The sequence below is a fragment of the Diadema setosum genome, chromosome 21, assembly GCF_964275005.1.
Source record: "Diadema setosum chromosome 21, eeDiaSeto1, whole genome shotgun sequence".
NCBI classification, from domain to species: domain Eukaryota; kingdom Metazoa; phylum Echinodermata; class Echinoidea; order Diadematoida; family Diadematidae; genus Diadema; species Diadema setosum.
This window is the reverse complement of record NC_092705.1, coordinates 120108-131993: the sequence shown is the minus strand read 5'-3', so window position 1 is coordinate 131993 and position 11886 is coordinate 120108.

Sequence of the window (11886 nt, the reverse complement as noted above, 5' to 3'; positions counted from 1 at the left end):
GGGGAAAAAAGAAAAAAAAAAGGTCTCATCGGCGGATAAACAAATGTCTAACAGCGCTCAGAGGTTTCATTCTATTTTTTTTCCATCTATTTCTATGTACGTATGTAAAAAAAAAAAAAAAAAAAAAGTGTGGGGACCCAAGCCCCCCCCCCCCCCCGGTTCCGCCGTCCCTGATAACTCTGCACTTGCACGGCTCGAAATCATTGCACTGATAATAAGTAGTAGATCCCTTTCAATATCAAGCTTCCTTAACCAACCCTCATTTCCTTCCCCTCTCAGTCGTCATTCTTTTCTTGAGAATAAATAAAAATATTGCTGGTATGTCTGCGCAATAAATAGCATAGGGCCTATTTTTATAATTGACTTACAGCATATCTTGAAAATACTTTATGAGACGACACTTAGTGAGTGATTGGCAAGAGATTGAAGTGATCGACATGTTTGAAAGTTTCATGCCACAATCATGATGTGACATCATCAGACATAGTGCACTCCCGTTACAACGAAATTTCGTTGTAACGAAGCATATGATAATAATAATAACAATAAATAAGACTTATAAAGCGCTTAATTCTGACGTTTCTGAGCGTATTATATATTTTGTTCTTTCTTTGCGCCTTTTCCATGCAATTGAAGACCATTCTATTCCCGATTGATCCTTCCTCTTATCAGAGTCTCTTTTATACAGCTTTTTTCCACATACACATACACACACTTGTTTTGTTTATGTTTATACATATTTGTGCTCACTATGCTCATGTATGCCTGCTTATCAACATATTCATTTTCTCTCCCTTGGATTTTGTGTCCCCCCCCCCTTTTCATAATAATGTGCTTTAATTATTTTTATTTTATTTCTTTTTCAATATCATTATCATTATTGATAAAATATTATTATTGTCATTATCGTGGTTACATACACTTTGATATGTTTGATTACTTGCTTTTGTTGGTTGACTCTCATTTTCATTTTGCCTCCTCTTGGTACATGCACCTTTAGGGCTCGCTGTTTGCTCACTCAGCCGCCCCCCCCCCCCCCTTGTTGTTGCTATTTCACTCTCTTCCTTTCTTTATCCCTCTGTTGTTCCTTATCTTGTTTGATGTTGCCTCCCTATTCATCCTTTTCCTTCAATGGTTGCCCCCTTGGTCCTCAGGATCATAACTGACCCTCCTCTGCCTTTTGTCTGTCCACCCTCCTGCTCTAACCCCCCCCCCCCCCTTTACCTGTTGGGCTCCTTGCCCATGATCTCCTACCCTCTCCTTTTGTTTTCTTTGTTCTGTGTCCATAGCCTGTCCCTGACTGTTCTTGTTGTGTGAAGTCCTTGAGTGATTGCCGCTTCCCTGCCTGTTTGTCATTTTTCGTCTGACGAAGATTCTGCTAGGATCGAAAGCTCAGGCCCCCTTTGACTCCGTATTATATAGGGAAAAATTGAAATAGGACTATAATAGTTATCGATAAATGTACATATTAGTATTACAGCAACAACAAATTAAGATTGGGTTAATATATCACTTTTAAGCTATGATTTAAACTTATCTACACTTCCTGCAAGTAAAAACTCAGATCCCGAATGGTACAATGCATGGCCGGCGCAGCCGTGGGGGCCGTGGGGGCCGTGGGGGCTCGGGCCCGGGCCCCCACACTTTTTGTGCACCATACAAGTAAGTGGCACTATAATAGAAATAGATAGGGATCTTTAAGTATGGCGGCGATAAGGTTATGTTTTTTCTCTGAAGACCTTTTTTTTTTTTTGCTTGTCAGCTGAAGAAACCCGAAAGTGGACGGGGAGAAGAGATGAGCCTTTTTTTTTTTTTTTTTTTTTGCTTGTTAGCTCATGAAACCCGGAAGTGGGCCCCCACACTTTTGAAAGCACTGCGCCGGCCCTGCAATGTGGTGGAGACCCCGTCCCACGCGAGGGAGATTTTGCATTTTCAGAACTGAAATTCAGCAATCTGGTGCACACTTTGGGTGAAATACTTGGACTGATTTCTAAAACACACAAACAAACAAAACAAACAAACAAACAAAAACAAACATATTTTTGTTGGGGGGGGGGGAACTGTCCCCTGCAACCCCCTCCCCCTGTTTGCTAGCGAAGAAATCTGTGATATTCCTCTTGAGTGTTCCATAACTCTGTGCATTGTCCAAGAATTCCGTAAAGGGGAAGCGCCTGCAGTTGTCATACGGCACATTTTGGTAAATTACCAAAATGTGCAGTTACCAAAATGTGCCGTAACTATGTTACGGAACATTTTGGTAACTGCACATTTTGGTAAATTTACCAAAATGTGCAGGACATTAACGGCACATTTTGGTAACTTTCTGCTCCTCCACAATCACCACAAAAACAAATTGTAAGTGCAGTTGGTTTTTGTCCCTACCGAATGAGTTCGGCAGCCTAAAGGCCGTGTCACACCTTTCCGGGCAAGATACGCGGGCTTGTTGCGAGTAAGGTTTTCCCAGCACGCAGGAAAATTATCTCGCCCGTAGTTGCCCGGAGCTGCGCACGCAAGTCCGATTTACCCGCAGCCAAATTTTGAGCAGCACTTCGCATGCAACTCCCACGCAGGTACTTCGCAGTCTCCGTATGCGGTCAGCGCGGCCAAGATATGACATTCTGTCATTTCTGTTGGACTTCTGCCATTCCTTCAGATGAATTTCTGAGTTGTCAGCCCCCACGCGCCTGGCACGCAGGTCACACAGAACACCCGCAAGAAGAACATAAGTAGCACGCATCCAGCAAGTAAGACACATAAGCACAACTCGCGCAAATCCTTGTCCGCCCTCAGAAATTGTCCGGTATGCTGGAAAATCCTCACACGCAACAAGCCCGCGTAGCTTGCCCGGAAAGGTGTGACAAGGCCATAACATGGTTACGGGTAAAAAGGATTTGCGTGCGTACCTCCGGGCGACTACGGGTGAGATACGTGCTAGGTACTGTTACGTGCAGGTCATCTGCGGGGACCTCTGGGTAGTAAAAATTGTTCTTCGCAAGTCGCACGCAAGGTTTGCCGGGAAAGATGTGACACGGCCTGTAAGGCCGTGTCACAAATTTCCGGGCAAGCTACGCGGGCTTTGTTGCGAGTAGGGATTTTTTCAGCACGCAGGAAAATTTTCTGCGGGCGGACAAAAATGTTTACGAGTCTCGCACTTGTGTCTTATTTGCTAGACGCGTGCTACTTACCTTCTACTTGCGTGTATTCCGTTTGCGGACCTGCGTGAGAACTTTGAAACCGATCCGTTTTCTGTTAACGAGCGACTTACGGGTACTGCGAAGTAACTACGTTGGAGTTGTCTGAGTTGTCTGCAAGGTGCTGCCGGTAAGGGTCTCCTACTTGTCTGCGTGTACCCCCGCAACTCACTCGGAACATATTTTGAACATGCTCAAAGGTCTTGTCATACCGTATCTGGGGAAGTTTGACTTGCGGGGAAGCAAATTTGCTACCCGGAGCTCTCCGCAGTTGGTCCGCACCTGACAGTACCTATTAACGCGTATCTCGCCTGTATTTGCCCGGAGGTGCGCACGCAAGTCTGATTTACCCGCAGCTAAGTTTACAGCATGACCAAAACTTTTTCCGGGTGAGTCGTGGGAATTGCCCGCAGAGGTACACGCAGAATGCCAGTAGGAGGCTCTTAGCGGCAGCACCTCGCAGGCAACTCTCACGCATGTATTTCGCAGTCCCCGTATGCGGCCAAATTAATGACACTCTGTGGTACTTCTGTCATTCCTTCAGAGGAATTCCTTCACTGAGTTGTCAGCCCCACGCTCCTGACACGCAGGTCGCACAGCATACTCGCACGAAAAGCAATCGCAATAGCTTACTCGAGCCTCCAGCTCGGGTTAGCTAAATAAGTGTCTTGCCTGTCTTTACTGCTGCAGCAGGACCATATTATCACCTTAACTCCTTGACCGTATTATAAATCTCAAGCCCATCCATGGGTCTTTAGTTCATTTACCAAAATGTGCAGATTGTCCAAAATGTGCAGGCAAATCCACTTTTAATTGCACATTTTGGTAACAGTTGATCCCGACAGGTATAGGTGCACTATCGGCACATTTTGGTAAATTACCAAAATGTCACTATGTGAAGTCACTATGTGTCGGCACATTTATTGGTAACTGCACATTTTGGTAATTTACCAAAATGTGCCGATTTACCAAACTGTGCCGTAACAGCATCGATATCGCAATTCGTATCAGTTACCGCGCTTGCACCGTGCAGCATGCGGCGGCTGACAAAAATGAATCCATTATTATAGTACAGACCTAAAAATAACAGATATTGATATGGATGGACATTTATAGCCATTAGGCCCTATAGATTTCCCTTTGCCTCAGCTCATATTATATCAAATGTATTGAATAAATAAATAAATAAAAAAAAAATAAAGGAGGCGCCCGATGCGCGCCCTCTCCCAGTGGGTCTGCCACTACACCCATCGTTAGCGTGTTTTAACCATAAATCAAATATACTGCATTTTGTTCGATTATAACGAAATCTCGTTATAACAAAAGAAAACTGCCGGCCTCGAGGGTTTCGTTATAGCGGAGTGCACTGTATTTTGAGATGTGAGATATAATGAGATGCAGTTATAATCGCTTTGATCTAAGTTCAAATGAAAAGTAGAATGAGTTAACGAGCTTATACACCATGCAACCCCTCCGCTGTAAACCTACTGCCTTTGACTTGTTTGACATGATGAATGATTGATTGATTGATTGATTGATTGATTGATTGACCTTATTTCATCACGGATAAAAGCCTGCTTTCAGCTGTTATAGGTAGTTTTCAGCAAGGCCGTGAACATTAAGACACATGTATTCACAAAGGGCGGTGAGTTGGCTCAGTCGGTAGCGCGTCTGCCTCACGATCACGCGGCCCGGGTTCGAACCCGAGTCTGGACTGAGCAATGTTGTGTGTAAGCATACCGTCCCCTCCAGCAAGAGGCATACCACTCTGTCCCTCGGATAGGACATAAAATGGAGGTCCCGTGTATGAGAGAGTAACAACTCATGCACGTAAAAGAACCCGCTTCATTCATTCATCGCAAAGAGCAGGGTGTTTAACCTGAAGTGGTCCCACCTCACATCCAACTGGACCCCATGGAAGACCAGCTTAACATAGCTGAATATGGGCTATCCATCTTCACAGATGGAAAATGAACAAACAAACAAACAAACAGTTTTACAAAGATATAATGATAATAAGAAACATGTAACATGAAAAGTATATACAATGATCAAAAGAAATCAAAATGAGAACTAAGGAAAAGAATTATACAGAAATACACAAAGGTCTAAAAAATGGGCTATTATTATATCACCATGTAAACAGATTAAGAGGTTTCAAAATGGTGGACGAACGTTTAACGAGACACGGGGTGGTCTAATGAATTGACAGACCTGTCTGTGAGCAAATATTTGAATGTACAAATTAGCACTTCGATATAAATGGAATATAAATTGTTGCAATCATAACGCAGCTCTTTCCTTTATTTCTGTTATAACTAATTTGATATCATTATTGTCCTAAGACTTACAAAGAGATAAAAGAGCTTAGAAGCTGACTAGGCTTATAGTGCACTTTTTCTTACAAAATTGATTCTCCTTGTTTTGGGAGAACAAATACAGTGGTATAGTTCAGCCATTGTGTTAAACAAGTCGAAGCAGAGATGGGTTACCAAGGAGCAATATTAATTTTGTGGGAGTTTTGCTCCTTGGTAATGGAAATTACTTGTCATTTTCATATTACCTCGCATTTTGATGCCCGTTACATGATTCGAAGGAAGTAATACAGTACTTTCACCGTATTGGTGAAGGGTCTGCATATTCTTCTTTTAATATTTCTTTGAGCGTTTGGAGTTCATATAGTATCCGATAGGCGTATCCGACATATAAATAATGTATAATGGCTTATATATATATATATATATATATATATATATATATATATATATATATATATATATATATATATATATTTGTGTGTGTGTGTGTGTGTGTGTGTGTGTGTGTGTGTGTGTGTGTGTGTGTGTGTGTGTGTGTGTGTGTGTAAAGATTGTCCGAACTGTTGCTTCAATAATAATATGTTTCTTTTTCAAGATTCAAATTCATTTTCAAATTTATTTTTACAGGCATATATAGGATTGCAGGTATTGGTCCTTTAGTTTGTCAGTCTTTTCTTATAATTATTATCATTAGTATTATTATTATTAACACGATCGTTCTTAGTAGTGTTGAAGTTCATTTACCATATGTAATGTACTATACTGGAGTTGTTTGTTATTATGGACTATACCATAATTGACTGACTTGGTGTGAATGCATGCGACATAAAGCTGTCAGACTAACTCGGTTGTCTTTAGCCTTTATGTCTATGCTGGAGAGAAGGGTTGACAATTTTGTCGAGAAGTCTTGCAGATTGATAACTCAAGATACATCCTTAAAGAGGAAATTCAGTCCAAATATAAGTTAGTCTGATAAAAAAGAGTAAAATCTTACGAGTTTAACCCTATAAAGCCCAAGGGGGGCACATTGTGCCCCCCTACCATATTTTCGTTTGCCACTCCTACACCTTTTACTCGATTTCAACCAAATTTGGTGACTTTTCCTAAAATCTTATTGCGAACATTTTGATTTATAATTTAGCTATATCCGATATTGCTGGTTGCCATGGCAACCGTAAACTGACAACCATGTTCGTCAGATTTTGCATGATTTTCTGTTCAAATTTCAGTTAACAATATAATAATGGATGGAATGGGGGTTTTCTTGGCTGTAATTTGCTGAAGGACCAAAATGTGAAGTTATTATGGTTGTGAATTACCCTGAAATGGTCTTTTTATTATTTCCTTTATTTTTTATATGACATAGGCATCAAACAATAGACATAATAGAAATAATCGAAAATACAGCATTTTCCAAAGACTACCCTTTTATTTTGTGTTATCTTCACACAAGCTTTGCCTGTAATATCATTTCTTCATCATATTATCAATCTGCAAACTTAAAATTTCAATATTTTGGAAATATGAAATATGATACCAATATATGTACCCATTCCAAGCAATACATCATAGGTTTCATATATTTCTTTATATTGTATTGAATAGCGCCCCCACATGTTGACCTTGAGAAATTTCAACAGTAATAACTAGTGAAGGTTGACTTGCTTTTCCTTTGTGGTAAATATGAAAATGATTGATATGAAATAAAAACATATATAGTTGGGATAAAGTAATAAAAAGAAAAAACACGATTTTAGCATATTTCCTATGTATTTCTTTGTATTTTGGTTAATAGCGCCCTCAGTGGATGACCTTGGGAAATTTCAAATGTTGGGTCTCGTAGAGTATGAGTTGCTCTACCCATGTGCCAAATATGACGGTCATACATCATATAATAAAGAAGTTAGATAGGGGGGCACAATGTGCCCCCCCCCCCCCCCCTTGGGCCTGGAAGGGGTCAAAATAGCTTGGGCTTTATAGGGTTAAGGGCAAAATTTTGACTGAAATCGGATGAAAAATTAGGAAGTTATATACATTTCGAAGTTTTGCTAATTTCTGCAAAAATAGTTCTTGTACAGTGGATATGAATATGCAAATGAATGAGCTAACCATGTCGTACCCTCACAATGTTCCATTGATCATGTACCAAAATAAAAATAACGAAAAATCAATATTTCTGTCATTGAAGTGCGAAACATTACGTTATTCCTGGTTGAATAACTTCAGAATAGTGATCACTTAGATATACAAGGATTTGAGCCTCGGGCATAATTGCGTTTGAATGAAAAACAGGAAATTTCAAAATTTTATGTACAAACTATAATGATAAGTTGTGAGGGAATGACACGCTCCCTTTGTCATTTGCATATTCATCAGGGGCCGCGGAACCGGGGGGGGGGGGCTGCAGCACCCCCCCCCCCCCACACACACACACACACTTTTGGTTCATGAAAAAAAAAAGAAAAAAAAAGGGGAAAATCGGGGAAAATCACAAAGCCCACTTAAATTTGAATTTCCTAAGATTCCGCCCTTACATAAAGTTCCCCGTCTAAGCACCACTTACATTCCGAAAAATCAATAGTTCCCTCATATACAAGGAAAATATCCCCTTTTAATCAACCCTTTCCTCTCTCAGTTCCCGCGATCATTTTTTTTTAAAAATAATTTCCCGAATATTCCATCAAATATGCGTATACGAGATATCTCAATTTCAACTTTAAAAAGACAAAAGGTCCCTCGTACGGGAAGGGTATATGGGGATAGCACTCTTCAACGCTTTCTCCCTGTTTAACCCCCCCCCCCCCACCGCCCTGTGCATACAAGTAGACTATGGCTATACACTTTGAGTTCTCCAAATATATGCCACAAATAAATGTGTGCACCAAAACGTTTAACTGCAATCAGAAAATACAGAATCTCCCTCATGTAGGAGGGAGAATAGCCCTCGTATCCCCTCCCACATCCTCCAGCTATACCTTCCACAGACTTGCACTTCTCTAATTGACAAATTTCCAGATATTCCAACAGAAAAGTGCCCAAGTTGAATTTCAGTTCGAAAAAATGAAAAAAAAAAGTTCCCTCGAATATGGGAGGGGTATCTTGCCATTCTCCCATTGATTGACCCCCTCTATAGACTTAGTGTATATACTTTGGGGAATGACAATTTCCAAATTTCCCACACACAAAAAACTGTGCTTCAGATCGCTTTATTTCAATTTTAAAAACGCAAAAGCTCCGTCGATAGGGAGGGGCACCCCCTCCCACAACCTCCCCTGAGCTCTACCTCACTAGACTTTGTACATACACGGAGATGATGCACACTCAGAATAAGAGCTAAATTCCGTTATTTTGTCATCACTTCCCTGAAAAAAAAGCCCGAATTATTTCCATTATTTATTTTTTTTTATTTTTTTTTATTTATTTTTTTTGGGGGGGGGGGGAGCTAGAAAAAATTCCAAGTACTACACCAAAAGTTTGCACCAGATCGCTGAATGTCAGGTCTGAAAATGTAAAATCACGTTCGTGTGGGAGAAATATCCCTTATGTATATAACCCTCGTGTGCATGCCTTTTCTGTTTGATTGCTTAACCGACATCGTTCATGAAATTCATTGTAAGAATTAATACAAGAAGTTTATTTGAATGTTTCCACCTTATATCGGCAAATTGTTCAATAATAATCCACATCAAACATTCTGCTACCTTAAACAAGTGGGGCCGTTTCAAGTCGATAAAACACCCCAAAACATGCATCAAATTGCACCATTTACAACATCAAAATACAAAAAGTTCTCACAGTGCACCGTGGGAGGGGGACACCGTGGGGGGGGGGGGGGAGAGGCTTGACCATGACACCCCCTCCCCCGGTCCGGCAGCCCTTCCCCCCCCCCCCCCCCCACTGAAAAACGTTCCGCGGCCCCTGTTCATATTGACTGTTCAAGAACTGTTTCCCCCAAAATAGCGAAACTTCAAAATGTCATAACCTCCTTAATTTTCACTCGATTGCGATACTCTTTCTTATCAGACTAACTTATATTTGGACTGGATTTCCCCTTTAAGACAGTGCACCCCGACAAACGTAAAAGGTTTGATACGCTTCAGCTATAATATACAGATGAATGGACTTGCTGCTTTGAATATAGTTGAGGAGGACACGAAAAAAGTGCAGCGGACATTCCTCGATTCACTACCATCATTATTATATGATCATGATCTGCTGGTTGGTAATTTGCATTTTAGTTACTTATTATCAATATCATACACTTAAACTGACAAAGAAAGCAAGATATGTATAGAGAGTTGAGCCAAATCAAGGGATTATCAGTAAGTAAAGACATGCCCATCGATATAATCACAAATTTGTTTGGCTAAAAGCCTTCGTTTATAGTTTCCATGACTTCGAATAACTTGTACTGTGTTTTGACAATGCAGAATACAACCGTCACACAGAAATAAATTACTTCAATGAAAGTTGAATATGTTAATAAGAGTTGCTTATCACATACGGACATTTTATTTCGTTCCAAATGACATTCATTTTGGGGTTATTCGGAACAATAAAGATGTCCTTTCATGTGGTAATTTTGAACTTCTGGATCCATCAATAATATTTTTCGTAGATCTCTTACAGGCATTTCATTCTGTTGATGAATGTTATCATATCGAACCCAATAACTAAAAGCAGATTGTTAGTAGTTTCGGAAGAAACGAGGTAGCTACCTGATTTGTTGATTGGAAAGTAAATAAAGCTTGTGGATCAATTTTTGGAGAATAATGAAATAGGGCCCAGGAAAACCAGCCACCTCGACGACATTTCTATTGTTAAGTGTGCAAAGAATATAGGACATGCGAAGAAAATGTCATTTTTTTTTAAACTGCAAAAAGTGCGTGTCTGTGTATGTGCGGGAGGGGGGGGGGGCTGCCGGACCGGACACCCCCCCCCCCCTTAGACGCATCGGCGTAGCCAGGATATGATCTGGGGGGAGGGGGGGGGGGGGGGCGGCGGTTCTATGCGAGGGAGCGAAGCGACCGAGCCCGAGCGGAGGGAAGGAGAGGGGGAGGTTGTGGGAGGGGGTGTCCCCCTCCCACGGTGAGAACTTTGTGCATTTTGATGTTGTAAATGGTGCAATTTGATGCGTGTTTTTGCATGCTTTGTCCCACTTGTTTAAGGTAGCAGGATGTTTGATGTGGATTATTATTGAACAATTTGCCTATAAAGTGGTAGCATTCAAATAAACTTCTCGCATTAATTCTTACAATGAATTTCATGAACGCTGTCGGTTAAGCAATCAAACAGAAAAGGCATGCCCACGAGGGTGTACATAAGGGATATTTCTCCTCCCACACGAAGATGATTTTACATTTTCAGACCTGAAATTCAGCGATCTGGTGCAAACTTTTGGTGCAGTACTTGGAATTTTTTCTAGCTCCCGGGCTTTTTTTTTTCTTCAGGGAAGTGTTAATAACAAAATCACGGTATTTAGCTGTTATTCCGAATGTGCATCATCTCTGTGTATGTGCAAAGTCTAGTGAGGTAGAGCTTAGGGGAGGGTGTGGAGGAGGATGTCCTTTCCTATCGACAGAGCTTTTGCGTTTTTAAAATTGAAATAAAGCGATCTGAATTCGGAAATTGTCATTCCCCAAAGTATACTAAGTATATAGAGGGGACCAATCAACGGGATGGTGGCAAGATACCCCTCCCATATTAGGCCCCTGTTAATAACAAGGAACTTTGAAGAAAAACTGATGGCATATAGTTGTTCCGTGCAAGATTACAATCGAATTTCATACAGGATTTGTACATTACCTTTTGAAATACAACTTAGAATTGTAAAAGCCAATAACCTTTTCTTTGGTCTCCATATTCAAAACTCTATGGAAGAGCGGTTTGGATTATCAATTTGATACAGTGACATGTTACGCATTCATTGTCATGCTCTAGAGCCTCCGCATAAATTTGCACAAATTGCGAAGAAATTCCACTCCTTCTGTAACACCTTCCTGCTAGAACAGATGTTTTCTTTACTAAAGCTACTGCTCACAAATTTCGAGTTGTACGTGCAGAGTTAAAACTACTAATCAGAAGTTTGTCTTTGCTCACGTGAAGTTAGACATCTCTGATCAGTAGTTTTTAATAATATTTTGCACTAGCCCAAAAAAAAAAAAAAAAAAAAACTCTGCTCAGCGGCTTCAAATCTCTGGTAAATTTAAAAGGTTTCTCAACTTTTGCAACACATGGCGTTCCATAAGAGCTCGCTAGTTATTGTACTTGCGCATTGCGTGCGTTTTCGGGCACGAGATCAGTGGCGAGTACAGTACTGTGAGTACACCACACACATCACACAACACGCACACCATCCATTGCAAATGCAAAACATC